At 43.9% G+C, this 14,350-nt stretch overlaps 1 protein-coding gene across 12 annotated transcripts in view; it reads left to right on the top strand.

The window, feature by feature from the left end:
- eya4 (EYA transcriptional coactivator and phosphatase 4) overlaps positions 1-14,350 on the top strand; it is a 68,896-nt gene that overhangs the window by 17,180 nt on the left and 37,366 nt on the right. Inside the window, exon 1 of one of the 12 annotated variants that reach the window (XM_064340574.1) lies at positions 4,287-5,048. The exons of 10 other annotated variants lie outside the window; for them this stretch is intronic. The gene's annotated coding sequence lies outside the window, so the exon portion shown is untranslated. Of the gene's footprint in view, positions 1-4,286; positions 5,049-14,350 lie in introns of those variants that run through there. One more of the 12 variants, XM_064340578.1, reaches the window with a different exon arrangement.

Genomic DNA, 14,350 nt, shown 5'->3' with positions numbered 1-14,350 from the left:
GAAGTAGTTGTTTGTTTTTTTTTCCCCCCAACTAATATCGCTGGCTTTAACAGGATGAAGTGGCGCGCTTGATCTGAATCCGCCACTGTGACGGGTGACAGAGGCAAACACAAGGTGATGATAAACAAGGCTAATGCATTCTGACAGAGGAGCTACACTAGCTGCTTTATGCTTGACTAAATCCCCCCATTTTCTGTGGCCCTTCATAAGTTATTGATTTTCTCGTTTTAAAAAGTAGCTGTACTGAGAGGCTTCTTCTGAGAAGGGGAAGACATCGCAGTTCTCTTGTCTTATGGTTTATATTGTAGTCCCTTTTTTTTGGTAATATCATTTTTTTTTTAATTCTCAGGAGAGGGTGGTGTGTGGAGGGATGGGGGGGGGTGGAGGTTGTTTGGTGTGTGTGTGTATGTGTGGTGTGTGGAGGGGTGGGGGATGTTTAAAGTGCTCAAGTGCTGATGCTCATTTCAGTTTTCCAGCTTTATTTGGCAAATGTGTCGCAGGTCTGCGCAGTTCTGCTGCAGTGCAGTGAACAGCTGCTGTGACTCTGATGCTCACGCTCTAGTGTGTGCAGGGCACTGTAGCAGGGCTTTGTCACAGGGAGCACGGGCCTTTCGGTAAAAGCACAAACTCTATCTTCTTTTTTTTTTTTGCGTGAGCACATTTTCCCTGTCTAATGATGAAGAGGTTTGTTGCTGAGCATGTGATCAGGTTTAACCGCCACACTAGTGCTCATGGTCATAGCCTGCAGAGAAGACCCCATCCCCCTCCCCCCACACTGGGCTGCGGAATGGTTAGGGATCTGGGCTGGTAACCTGGGGGTTGCAGGTTCGATCCCATAGGCACCCTGCTGTTGTGCCCTTGAGCAAGGTGCTTAACCCGCAGTGCTTAAGTAAAACGTCCTGCTGTGTAAATGTATTTTCCTTCTAAAAACTGTGAAAGTTGCGTAAGTCGCTAGGTGTGTCCGCTAAAATGGCCACCTGTAACGCAGTGACGCAGATCGCTGACTTGCCGTTCTGTAGGGCAGAAAGGAATAAGGAGAATAGCGTGTGGTTCTTCGGTCATAGTTGCGGTTTCGGCCGCATTCAATGGTCATACCGAATCACCGTGCCGTCCTTTAACAGGGCAGTTTTGGTGAAGGATCTTTGTCTTCTTCTTGTTTTTTCTTTTCACGTGGGCAAGTTGGCGGCCAGCTAAGAGTGGTCCTTCCCGACTCCGTTTTAACCCAGCGGGTACAGCGGGCGGCTCCTCCGGGCCGGGGACAGACGACCCCGCCGCCCTGCTGCTCCGGGAGATTAGGAGGGTTGGGTTACAGGGCTGGGTCCTGTGTCGGGCTCTGCAAGGGCACTTTTGGGCCGGGGAGTGACTCACGGACTGACGCACCTTCCCTATTGTCTCCGGCCTGTGCGGTTAACCCTTTAATGCGGACGGCCAGGTAAAGGGTCAGCCCGGGACGTCACCGGCAGGGTGTGTCATACCGCTGTATGTGTGGGCGGGGGTGGGGGGTGTGTGCATGAGTGTGCGTGGGCGTGTGTGTGTATGTGAGTGCATGTGTGTGTGAGAGTGTGTGAGCGTGTGTGTGAGTGTGCACCTGTGTGTGTGTGTGTGAATTTGTGTGTGTGGAAGCACGTTTGTGTGTGTGTGTGTGTGTGTGTGTGTGAAGCACGTGTGTGTGTGTGTGTGTGTGTGAATTTGTGTGTGTGGAAGCACGTGTGTGTGTATGTGTGTGTGTTTTTGGGCAGGTGAAGGAAGGCAGCTTCATTCCAGGCTGACGCGGTGATCAGTTGTTCCGACTGCGTCTCCGGGTGCTCTAGCACATTTTGGGAAGTCTGTCGGAGAAGGGAAACCTGCTCTGAAGTCAAAACTATTACTTTTCATAAGAACAATACTTTTTATAAAAACGTGCTGTACTTCACTCTGCTTCGGATTTGACCACTAGTCACTTACTATGTGGCTGTATTTTTTTTATTAAAGTAAAAAGTTGTCTAAGCAACATTTCATCATTGTTATTTGCAGTATTTTTTTTGTGAATCTGAGAAGTGATTTCCCGGAGTCTTGTCACGTCGTAAGCTGACAGATTTAAAAGCGCAGCGTTGGGAACGGGGTCGGCCGAATCGGTCGGGCGTGCGGGGCGTGTTGTTTTTTTATGTCCGGTGTGTTTTTGAACACCTCCCTGGTGCCTTCTCCCATTGCCGCGAAAATATTTTGGTGTGGATGTTTATTAATGACCTCCAATGGCCTCCGAGATCCTTTCTAATAATAAAGTGCTTGAGTTGTCAAGTGATGCCATAAATGTCCTAATCTGCTCTGACAAGGGTTTCTCACCCACGCCATCAATCATATTTTATTAGCTTTAATACGGACGGGACACAATTCGTCATTCGGACGGTGCGGTGGTGACAAAAACTGGTGCCGGCTGTTTCTCTGCAGGTGTAACTTTCACTCAAAGATGTCTGGTTAACACCTTGCGCCCCTCACAGACAGAGGGAGAGTGCCATCTTCAGTTTGTTTTTTTGGGTTTAAAAACCCGCGCGACCAACCGGCGGCCTGTTCTTTTGACGGCCCCCCCTCGCCCTCCGTCGTGTTTTGGGGGGGCGGTCAGGATCCCGCAACGGTCTTTGATTGCTGACCGGAGCGCGAGTCCGATCGCTTGTTTTCTCACGATAGAACAGTTCCACCTCTCAGTTTATATTTGTGAGTTCCCCTCCCCAACCCCTCCCCCAAACACACACATATGCACACACACACACACACACATACATACAAACATGCATGCACACAGACACGTACACACACACTCACACACACACACACATACATGCATGCACACAGACACGTACACACACACTCACACACACACACTGCACGTACACACACACACACACACACATGCATGCACACAGACACGTACACACACACACACAATCACACACACTGCACGCACACACACACGCTAACACTCAAACACTCACTTTTTCCGAGTCGTATCAGGTTTTTACATTATTGAAGCTAATGACCGTCAAAATCCCTTTTCAGTGTTTTTCAAAGAGGTGTATGGCAGAAAATCCGACCCGAACAATAATATTGTTTTAGTCTTAATTCTCCCCGCTTCGTGCTGGGAGTTTGTTCACGTGTGAAATGCCTTCGCGACCGCAAGGACCGTGAAATCCGGCGTACAAAGGAGGCCGACGCGCCTTTCTGTTCTGGGTTTCCAGTGAACGCACCTGATTTTGTGCATTCGTGACTATTTCCAAATAACCTGCACGGTGACAAGGGCGTTTCGCCTCCGCGAGACGGTGTCACCTCTTCCCCATTAGGGGTGTGCGTGAGCCGGGGGCAGACTTTCTCCCAGCTGTCTTTGGGTTTTTGTCACTGAGGCATGGTCTGGTCACTCACAAGCATCTCTTATTTGAGCTGAACATGCATTGCCTCTCTCCGAAATCCACCAAGGCGACTAATTTCTGCTCAGTTACCGCCACACCGCACCACAGCTGATTGCCACATGTGCCACATGTTTTCAGTCAAAATCTGACATTAGTTTTAGTCCCGGGGAGGTCTGTGTAAACACGTCCTTCTTATGCTGAAGGAACACCCCGAGTTTTATTTGATTTTAATAATATTAATGGAATCTGTATGGAGCTTGAATCACGTGTTTATGTACTTTTTATTACAATAAAGAACGTCTAGCAATAAAAATAGAAGAAAGAGCTACATAGAAGTAAATAAACACTGTGTTGAGGTTTTACTAAAGCAAATGTTTTGCATGAATCACATAGCCTATTTTCCTTCATTGTTGCTAAATTGCTCTGCAAATCGGGTACGGGGGTAATTCATCTTAAGTAATGTGCATATACAACACAGAATTGGACATATAGATATGTATATGTATAATAGGTTGTAATGTTAAGGAAGTGAATTTTGCAAGTTTATGAGACCTGCGCTATGTCTTTTTGATTAGAAGTGGTTTCAGTGTTTGTAGATCATCTAACTGTTATTTTAACAGTCTGTTGATTATTATTATTATGTTTTTTATTTTTATTTTATTTATTTGCATGCAGGTTTATTGGTTTTACATCTGCATTTATCGTTTATGAAAAAGTAGATGAGGCAAATTGTCATGGTCTGGATCAAAATTGTTTTAGTTTACAAGAATGTTGGGGAGAAGCCCACGTAGTGTTTTCTTTCCCGTGTATGGTATCGAAATCCACCATTTCTTTTGTTACCGGCAAGGATTAGCCCCAACAGAAGGGTTCAGCGTACAAGCTAAATTTAACTTATTTGCGCGTGAAGGGCCCACGGCTTGGATCGGCGCCCCTGCCCGCGCGCCTCGGCGTTCTGCGATACAAAACGGTAATCAACCGTCTCGAGCTTTGAGCGAAGCCAGAAAGGTGGCCAACAAAATAAGAATAAGTCTTACTCGCCCTAGAGCCTCGAGTAACTCTTTCGGGTCGCCGTGGTGAATTCGCAGCCCCCTTTATCGGACCTGCACATGCGTCAGCCAGTGACAGCAGGCTGGCTTAGGCGAGGGGAGGAGGAGAAGGAGGAGGCTGCAGCTAAAAGAGCCGGAGGATGCATGCCACACATTAGATATCCACTGAAAGACGGGAGCTGTTGACGGGGTGACCCCTGCGTGCAAGTCATCTTGCTATAAACAGAGGGGTGTGGAAAGCCATTGGTCCGAGTGGAACTTGTTTACTATTCTCTACCGCCGGGTTTATTTAAATAAACTTTGGTGCTTCGGGGGCGGCTTCTGCTACGAGCTACCGCCGTGGGGCCGCTGCTGCCTGCTGCGTTTTGCGCCGGACTCCGTGACACATCTCAGCGCTGGTGGGAAGAGCGGGTTTCCACGGTACCTGACATTAAACAAAAACCCGGAGAGCAATTGAGCGAAAACCAAAAAAAAAAAAAAAAGATTGAAGCCCGTCACTACCGGACTCAGCGTGGGATCGTTGCGTAATTTGTGTTTCACTGTGAGCGCGCAGTAAGAACGGAAAGGTTTCTGATGCTCAAAGGATAATAATTACTTCTGTTCGAATGACACCGCTGTAAAGGTAAGGCTGATTTTGCCGTGGTTCGTTAAAACTGAAAATTATTCCGATTCTTTCGTCGGGTTTTGAACGCAATTTACAAGTAAAGGCGTGCGATTTTATTTTGAATTAGCTTTTAATTTATGGTGCATGAGCGTAATGTTTCGCTGCGATTTTTTTTATCATAAAGGGCTGCAGTTGTTCATTTGATAAATTCATTTATTTCAAGCAATTTTGCTGTCTAAATTCATTAAATTAATACATTGCTTTTTGACTCCATTTTATGTGATGTGTACTATACTGAAAATTTAATTTAAAAATTTGCTCACAAAAAAAATAACATGGTCAATGCATTAATTTATTGGCAACACGAATTTAACTCATTGAAATGCTTGAGTAGTTTACTGAGATGGTGTTAGTATTTATTATTACCCACAGAAATGGTTATTGCTAATAGTTTAAATTGGTATAACTGAGTTGAACCTTTTTAAATGAAAAAATATATATTTTGGCTCTTCCTTTCAGAATTTAGAGGAATAATTGTGCAGTAATGTTAAAGCAATATTTGTTGTGTTTTCTATTTTTTATTATTTATTTTTAAAATAGTGTCTTAATCACATTTAGATGCAGAATTAATTACATTGTATGACCATTGTGAGAGATATTCAATGAACGTGGTCAGTACTCATAACAGCCTTTCACAATTAATTGTAATTCCAAATAAATCTTTTTGCTAATTTAACATTTTTATTAGTAATCTACTACTAATTTTTTGTTAGTAAACTTAGTCTACTTCTAATGTTACCTCTATGGCCATATTGGACCAAATAAACTAATGATAGCAAAAAACGTATATTTGTTACTGAAAGAAAATCAGTAGTACTATATTGCATAGAGTGCCATTGTTATCTGTCTGTTCATTTGGTCCGCTCACACTTTATTGAAACCTCAATTGAAACAAATTAAAACATGATTTTACAATAGGATCTTAATTATATGTTAAGTTTTTCCGTGAGTTTTTGTAGCTATTTGTGGATTTTTCCCCCCTTAGAAATTGATTAATTTTATATCCTTAAATGGAGAAAAAATGCTTGTATTTAACTTCAGCTGTGTCCAACGGACATCATTAGCTTGGTTTTTTTTTTTTTTGGTTTGTTTAGACCCATCAACAAACACTGTATGATCCCAGGATTTAGCCTTTAAAAACGCCGCGGTCCATCTCTGTGAATTCCAGAATGCAGGAATTGATAGGTTTCAGCACGAATTGTGTTGTTTGTTTATGCAACATTCCCATTTGCACATGACAGGTCTTCACTGGAAATGCAGGGTGGGTGGGGGGTAGGGGGGGGCATGCAGGTTTGCATTTCAGTTCCTGAATTCTCTAAAAAATGTGTTCAGTTGGAAGTAGCCTGTTGGGAGACAGTGCCGTTGAAGCACAATGTGACTTAAAACATAAGCAAAACCAAAAAAAAAAGATGTTTTGACCGATTTTGATCATGGGTCATTTTGGTGCGAATTTAAATAAAATAAAAGCGAAAAACGGGTAGGCCTGTGCGGGGTTGCCGCTCTTTCCCGTGGTGGGGGGGCATGTGGCGGCTGGGCATATGCGTCCCACTCCAGGGGGGGGGGGGGTGGGGGGGGTTTGCATTTCCTTGGGGGTCTCTGCGCAGGCGGGTTTTTGAAAAATCATCACCTCTAATGCGACTGCACGGCGTTTGTCTGTGCCGAGCGGCGGTGTCGGATGTCGAGTTACAGATGGGCTCCGTTATTATCCCAAACTGCACCGACATTCCTGTCTGCTCGCTGTTACTCTAATTTTTTAAAAATTTCCATTATGAAGAGAAGACTTGACATTGAGGGGTGCACACGTCATGGGGATCATTGCTGATGCACCTGGGTGTTTATTTTGAGTTTCTTAATTATTTGTAGACCAGCCGGCCTCTGTGAATTTATTTCTTGTCAAACGTTATTATTTAGTATCGTTTTTGTTACTTGTTTCGCCCAGTTGCTTTACAATTTAAGAATGAACAAATCAGCATCGCCTCGATTCTCCCAAGAAAACTGCACGTGAAAACTAACTCTCTTAGTTCAGTAGATTATTTCGAATGGAAATGCCTGCTTTCATAAAGCCTGGTATTGTGGTGTGAATCTCGCTTGTTGAAGGTGTCAAAAGAAAAATGGAATTGTGGTGAAGGTTTTAAAATGGCCGCACGTGCAGAGAGGGTTTTGGGCCTGGTTCTGCCCGTGGGAGGGAAGGGTTTTTACGGCCGGGCGGCTGTGCGGTGTGCTTGGTGGCGCGTCTTCGGTCGTGAGTTTTATTAAAGCGTAACTCTACGCGTTTGAGCACTGGGAACTGATAGGTGTAATGCGGTCGATAAGGGTTCATTGTGTGGTGTGTGTGTGTGTGTGTGAGTTCGTGCATGTGCGTGTGCGTGTGTGTGTTGGGGGGGTTGGCTGTCATCATAGGCATGTCATTTAGTGCCTGGACAGCAGGGCAAGAGTATGTGTGTGTGCATGCGTGTGTGTGTGTTTGTACATGTGCAAATGTCTTTGGTGGAGGAAATGTTTGTTTCGTTTTTAAAATTTTTTTTGTTATTCTTAGTGATGAGATCAGCTTATTTGCAATGGGCATTTGAAATAAACTACTTTAAAATAGAAGTTTTAGACTTTAAAATGTAATTTAGTTTCAATCTTTGCATTAAGCACAACATTTACGGCATACAACATTAAAGCCACCTTCCGTACACAGGTGATCTCTAGGTTTAAATAATTTCCCATTTTTAGTTCCAGAAATTAATATCTATTAGCAAAGACATCAGATTCAAATTTACTTAAAACATTTTAAATGAATGTAAAATCAAAAATCCAAAGGGATTTTTTTTTAACAGTCGCGAATATTTACATAACATAATAAAACAGAAGTGATTTAAAATCACACGGTGAACAGAAAACAGATGAATCGGTTAATTCACAGCCCTAAGGTTACAGTGAGACCTTTGGGAAGCCATTTATAACAGTGGAGAAGGCAGAAACCAGGGCCTTGTAGCAGTAGCAGCAGTAGTAGAAGTAGCAGTAGTAGTAGCAGCAGCAGTAGTAGTACTAGTGGTAGGGCCTTGTTGTAGTAGTAGCTGTCGCCGTAGTAGTAGTAGTAGTTGCAGCAGCAGTCGTAGCAGTAGCAGTACCCATAGCAGTAGCAGTATCAGCAGTAGTAGTATGGTAGTACATAATGAAATGTTTAGTGTTAATTTAACTCAGAAGTCCGTTTGAGTGCCATAAGAATCAGATGCACTCTGTCACAGCAGAGTGAAGTGTCGTAATCGGGGTTCAGTTAACACTGGCCATTTTACTGTGCGGTACTTCAGCTCCTGGGGGGGGCTGGGCGGATTGGGGGGGGGGGGGGGGCACTGGGGTGGGCAGGTCAAAGCTAATGAAGTGGCCCTCTTAACCTCCGGGGTCGTGTGGTTCCGGAAGCTACTGGACACTGGCCGTAGGAGGGGGAGGGGGAGGGTGGGTTAGGGGGGGCGAGGGGGGGGGGGGGGGGGTACTTCTGTACTGAGGGTGGAGGTCAGTGGTCTCTCAGGAAGCAGGCCACTCTGTGTGGACAAGTTCTGCTGCCACAGTGTCTGAACTTAGTGTGACAAGGTGAATTTATATATGTCAACTTCTGTACACTATAGAAATTCAGAGTCTGTAGACATAGATTTAATTAATATATTACATAATATTTGATGTAGGATTATGCAATGTAGGAGTGTAATGCAATAATAATTTAACATAAATATACAACTTTCAATTGTGAAAATGTTTTCTTTTTTATTTCGTTGTAAGTTAATAAACAAAAAAAACAAATTTCCTCTATTTTGTATCTCCCTTTGTGAAAGGAAGAAAGATAAAAGCATCTCCTTGTATGCAGTTACGTACATCTAACGCCAATGTGAATCGAGTTCATTCACCAAGTGAATACGTTTACCAAGTTGTCATTTTGTCAAATAAAATGGCGGTAAAATAATAAATTGATATTTCAAAGGAAAACAGCTTCTGTTGGCTACACGCATAGCTAACCTTGGAGTATTGGAGACAGGGCAGAACATCACTAATCTGTCACGTACCTCTCCTGTATTGTGTGCTAAAGCAGCACTGGCGTTTCAGCAAGAGTGAGCAAAGCTACTGCTTAAAAAAATATTTTCTTCTCAGTGTATAGCACTATAAATCTTGTAATTAAACGCGCGTACGTAAATAAATTGAATTTTTGCCCTTTTCGTGTTTCCCTTGCGCCCGTTTGGGCCGCTCCTGACATATATTCTGTGAAAAGGGACAGGCGACGGACGTGAGCGCAGACAGACTGTATTTGAATCGAACGCGTTTTTATTGGTTTTTAACGAGATTTTTTTGTTGTTGCCTGGGCCAGTTTTATTTCAATCCTTCAACCTTTCCAGGTCGGGTTTTCAGACGTGTCCCGGCAACGGCAAGCTGTGGGAATTTCCTCTCTTTCCTTTCGGGACCTGTGTGCTCGGCGGTCCGATCCGAGGGCGGAGAGAGAAAGAGAGGGGGGGAGAGGAAGGGATGGAAGGAGAGTAAGAGTTAATAAAGTTCAAACATGGACCTGGCTGTTTCTTGGTTTTTTTTTTTTTTTTTGTTATTTGTTTTAGTTTTTTTCTCGTCAAGACTGACGGGAGGAGGAGGCTACCCAAAAGCCCCGTGCTTGCCGGCGATGTGAGTGACACGCTTGTAAAAAAGCAGAAAAGCGTGAAACCCACGCATAAAAAGCGCTGTTTGTAATCGGAGCAGGAGGGCGTGGCACCAGCTGACCCATGCGACCTTTTCCCCGACACTCTTAACAGTTAAGCGCTGCTTCTGATGTGGTCCCAGCAGAGCCGCGGTAATCAAAAACACAACGTGCGCAAAAGAAGAGGGAAAGGACCTGAGAAAAAGAAACGCACCGCTAACTTTCCCGTGACCCCCAAAGGCTGCTTTTGGGTGACTGCATTACCACCTTTAAAAAAAGAAGCTACAGCCTCTTGGAGACTAAACGGCATCAGCCTTGGTTGGCTGATTTTAATTCAGTCCCGTTTTGACATTGTGGAATCTAACAACTTTCGTTTTTTTGACCGTTTTGGTTTTAATCCTCTTGTATGTTATATGTTACACGCTAATCTACTCGTGTAGTTCCTTTAGTTTTTTATTTTAAACCAGCTGAAAGTGAAACTGTGAGGTCATGGCCGTTGGTTTTGGTGATGCCCCGCCCCCTGCCTCTCTGCGCCAGTGAGACCGATAACTTCAGTCCAAATTCACCTGGAGACGGTTTACAGATTAGTCTGCTGGTCGCATCCACACCAACAGCAACATTGTACATATTTAATCACCAATCCCATTCCCGGGCAGATACCCTTACATGTAATTGATTAATTGGTTAATTGTGCATGCAGCCCACTTGAAACAACCCCACTTTAATTTCTTTTTGGACGCGTCTCATACCTTTATTTTCTAAATTGTTTGCCCATTGTTTTTAAATGAGAACACGATAGGCCTCTGTGACTCTGTGCCATCTATTCCTTTATGGTAATGCCTGGTCAGTAGAAAGGGTTGCTTTCTTTTTTAACCCCCCCCCCCCAACCCCACCCCCCACCCTTGTATGAACAATGAGTACTGTAGCATCCTGGGATATGGTGGTTTCAATAAAAGGTTGACCCCCCCAAAAAAAATATTCCATCTCCTTGCACTTATTCCACACCTAGTGCGGGTTTGTTTGCATAGCTATTACTTGCCAGCTGCGTGAAATTTTCAGACTTGTCGAAGATTTACCGTTATAATTAGTTCCTCAAAAACAGAGCGTGGAATTTTAATAAGTACCTGCTGGCTCTCCCCCGTCCCGGTCTGCCTGCCCAGGAGCGGTGCGTGGTTCGGGACACTGAAACGCACGGGACGTCCAACCAAAGGGAACAACGTATCCCTCTCTTCTGGGCGCTTGCAAGCCTAACTGCTGTTGCCCTATGTCCTTCGAGAAATGTATAACTGAAGTAAATATTATGTTTGGTCGACTCTGAGGAGATATTGGACAGGATTCTGTCAGAATTTTTTGGTAACTTTGAATGACATATGAATGCAAATGTTATTAGATGATTTTTGGTGACTGCATTGTATAGATATAAAACTACCACATCTATTTAATCCCTATGGGTTAAAATTAAGGACAAATGTTGATTGAATCCCGGCCATTGTGTACGGATTGAAATTGCAGACCTAATCATCGCGCTTGGTTTAAAATTCAGTGGTGAAATATTAAGGACAAAGCGCCATATTAGACTGAGTGCTATCTAGTGCCTAAAAATAAATAGACATAACAACTCCCCCCCCCCACCCACCCCGTGCCCAGTCGGTCCCCATGGTATCAGTTCCCCAAAAAAAACAAAAAAACAAAAACTGGTTCACGGTTAACCGCTGTAGAAGTTCGCTCGTGAGCCTGCGAGCCCTCTGGTTCTGCCAGGGGGTGTCTTATTTGGAGTCTTAGACCGTGTAGAGACGGCCTCCGTGTCAGCCTCGTTAAATCTGGGATTGTGCAGTACGTGGTTCTGTGTCTCTCATTGGCCCCTGATTAAGCGTTTGGTCATGGCAAGCGGCTGTGGGTTCCCCCTGCCCCCCCCCCCCCCCCTCTCCACTTGGGAGAATTTTTCTTAGTCTGACTGATGGGAATAATCTGGTCAAATTTACAGTACATTAAAATATTTTCACAAAGACTAATTTGGAGTGATGGATTTTCGTGTTTCGTGTCACTGTCGAAAAAGGCTTTTTTTTGTTTTCGTTGAAAGAGGCTTTTGAGAAATATTGCCCACTTTCGTTTTGCAAATGACATAACGGTTCAGTACATTTAACTGCAACTCAAATATTATTTCAGACTGGCTAGCTGACGATGGCTACTTTTACTACCAGATTTATGTGTGGTGTGCGTCGCTGGAGTATGTCTTGGTTCTGTATTAGTAATCCGATTGGCCAGGTTTCTTTCGGCCTACATGACCCAGAGAGTGTGTGTGTGTGTGTGTGTGTGTGTGTGTGTGTGTGTGTGTGTGTGTGTGTGTGTGCGTGTGTGTGTGTATGTAACTCAGAAACTAAACAAGTGATCACAGTATATTTCTACAGTACAGAAATGCAAAACAAAGAGTAATATAGTATATTTAGTAGTTTTGTAAAATATATTACATGGAACTAATTAAGTCATAATTTCTATAACTAAATGAAAGCAACCATTGTAATCCAAAGGCATTCTTTCAAAAGAATGCTTTCAGTTTGTCCTTTTAGTCGTCTGTGATTGGTTCCTTTCCAGTGTTGTCTGGCAAAGTATTCCGAAGTCTAGGAGCACGAAAGGAAAAGGCGGTCGCACCACTTCTCCTGAGTTTCCCTTCTGGGAGGCGGAGCAGTCCGTCATCGGGTGCTCTCAGATTTCATTTGGGCTGGTAGTTAACATATCAGTTATATATTTGGGTGCTAAACTACGCTGTGCTTTTTTTTTTTTTAAAAAAGGCCCTAATATTGGTTCTAAAACTCAAGAGGAACTCTCAGTGCCAAGGCTGAGCAGGTAGAGAGGTTCTTGTCAGTGTTCTTGCGGCAGTTGCGTCTGTTGTTCGTTTTTGTAATACCACAGAAGAAGAGTGCATCGCAGTGGTCCTTCCTGCCACTGAGTGTGTGTGTGTTAGTCTCTCAGCATCTGTCTCGGTGAGGATATGACTCTTAGCGCTGTTGTCAGCGGGTCTCCCTCATCATAACCGAAAAGGGGAGGAGCTCTCTTTAGTCTTCACTGATGCTGACCAATCACTGTGATTTGCCGCGGTGAGCAAAATGTTTTGATTGACCCAAACAACTTTGCCGCCCCATTGAAACAGTATAAACTTGATGTGATGCTTTTTCCATTTTTCACCGCAATAGCCTGAAAGACACTTTTTTTTTAACAAAAATAAAAAATAAACCCCCCCCCCTTTGCCTGAGGAATGGGATTATCTGAAATATCACGCTCGATTTAATCATCACTTTCCTACATGTAATTTCTCGGGGGGGGGGGGGTGAATTCGCACTAGTTCACAAAAGAACAAAGGAATGAGCTGTAGACTTTTTGATTTGTGGAAAAAATGTTCGGCCTCCGCCACATTACTGAAGATGGCATTGATCAGGTCAGGGCTCGCTGGAGGAGGCAGGACTTATTACTGGCTGCATTTCACTCGCTCCCAATTAATCCATTTAAGATTCACTTGTTAGTGTTGGCGGCAGCGGCGGAACATGCTTGGCGTCACGGCTGAAAAAAAACTCCCTTCCAGACCTCTGTGGTAGATATGCGGTACTGGCACAAATTCTGGAAACACGGCTTTTACAAACAGAGAGTTTGATGATCAGTGCCGTATTTTGCAACGATTTCTCTCTTTTTGGCTAAATGTAGATGTGTAATAAATGTAATATCACCACAAAATAAAAATGATGAAATAATTAGCATTTGTGTTAAACACGTTATAGTCATTGTGCCTGCCTGTATGTGTTAGTTCACACCTACATGATTGAGCAGCAATGTGTCTTGCTGTTGGACATTTTACAATCAGCTTGAACTTGTATTTTCTTTGTCCAGTATTTTTCTACCTAAAAAGATAAAATTCAATCAAAAAAAAAAAGCTTTTTTTTTTGGCTTGTTAATTTATTTCAAATTACTGATGGTCACATGATGTCATTACCACTCATGGTCAAAGACTGTTTTAGATACATCTTTACAGACAAAAATAGCTCGGAAGAAGCAGCAACTGAAGAAAGGACGGAGATAAAAGTTTTAAGAGTACTAAACGTCTTTAAGTGCAATGTTTCCATGATTTGGGCCAGTACTGTGTGTGCTGTTTGAGCTCAGATCGTCCCCTCCTGGGTAAGCGGGAGGTACTACAGCAATACTGAGGGAATACTGAGGTCTGCTTCTGACTGCAGCTGTCTGACTTCACCTGGGATAAGAACATTATTACCTGCGTCCATACCATGTTGGGAACCCCCTTCCCTCCCCCAAATGTAATGCTGTCTGGTGCCGTCGGGTCCCTCTGTTACCCCTGTGATGGAACGGGACGTTCTCAGTGGGACGCTGTGGAGTCTTTTCTGGACTCGGATGCAGAAATCTGAAATGTACCCTGAATTTAAAAAGCAGCAGCTATATGTCCAGGTGCAGAGCTTTTTCCGTCAGTGCCAAGCTTGGAGGGAGAGTGTATTTCTGTGGCAGCATGTGTGTGTGTGTGTGTGTTTATTGTGTGTGTGTGTGTGTGCAGCATTGTGTGTTAGTGTGTGTCTGTAGGGTAGGGGGGTAAGAGAGAGTG

The sequence above is a fragment of the Anguilla rostrata genome, chromosome 6, assembly GCF_018555375.3.
Source record: "Anguilla rostrata isolate EN2019 chromosome 6, ASM1855537v3, whole genome shotgun sequence".
NCBI classification, from domain to species: Eukaryota; Metazoa; Chordata; class Actinopteri; order Anguilliformes; family Anguillidae; genus Anguilla; species Anguilla rostrata.
The sequence above is the reverse complement of the archived record's forward strand: the minus strand, read 5'-3'. Positions and strand labels throughout refer to the sequence as shown.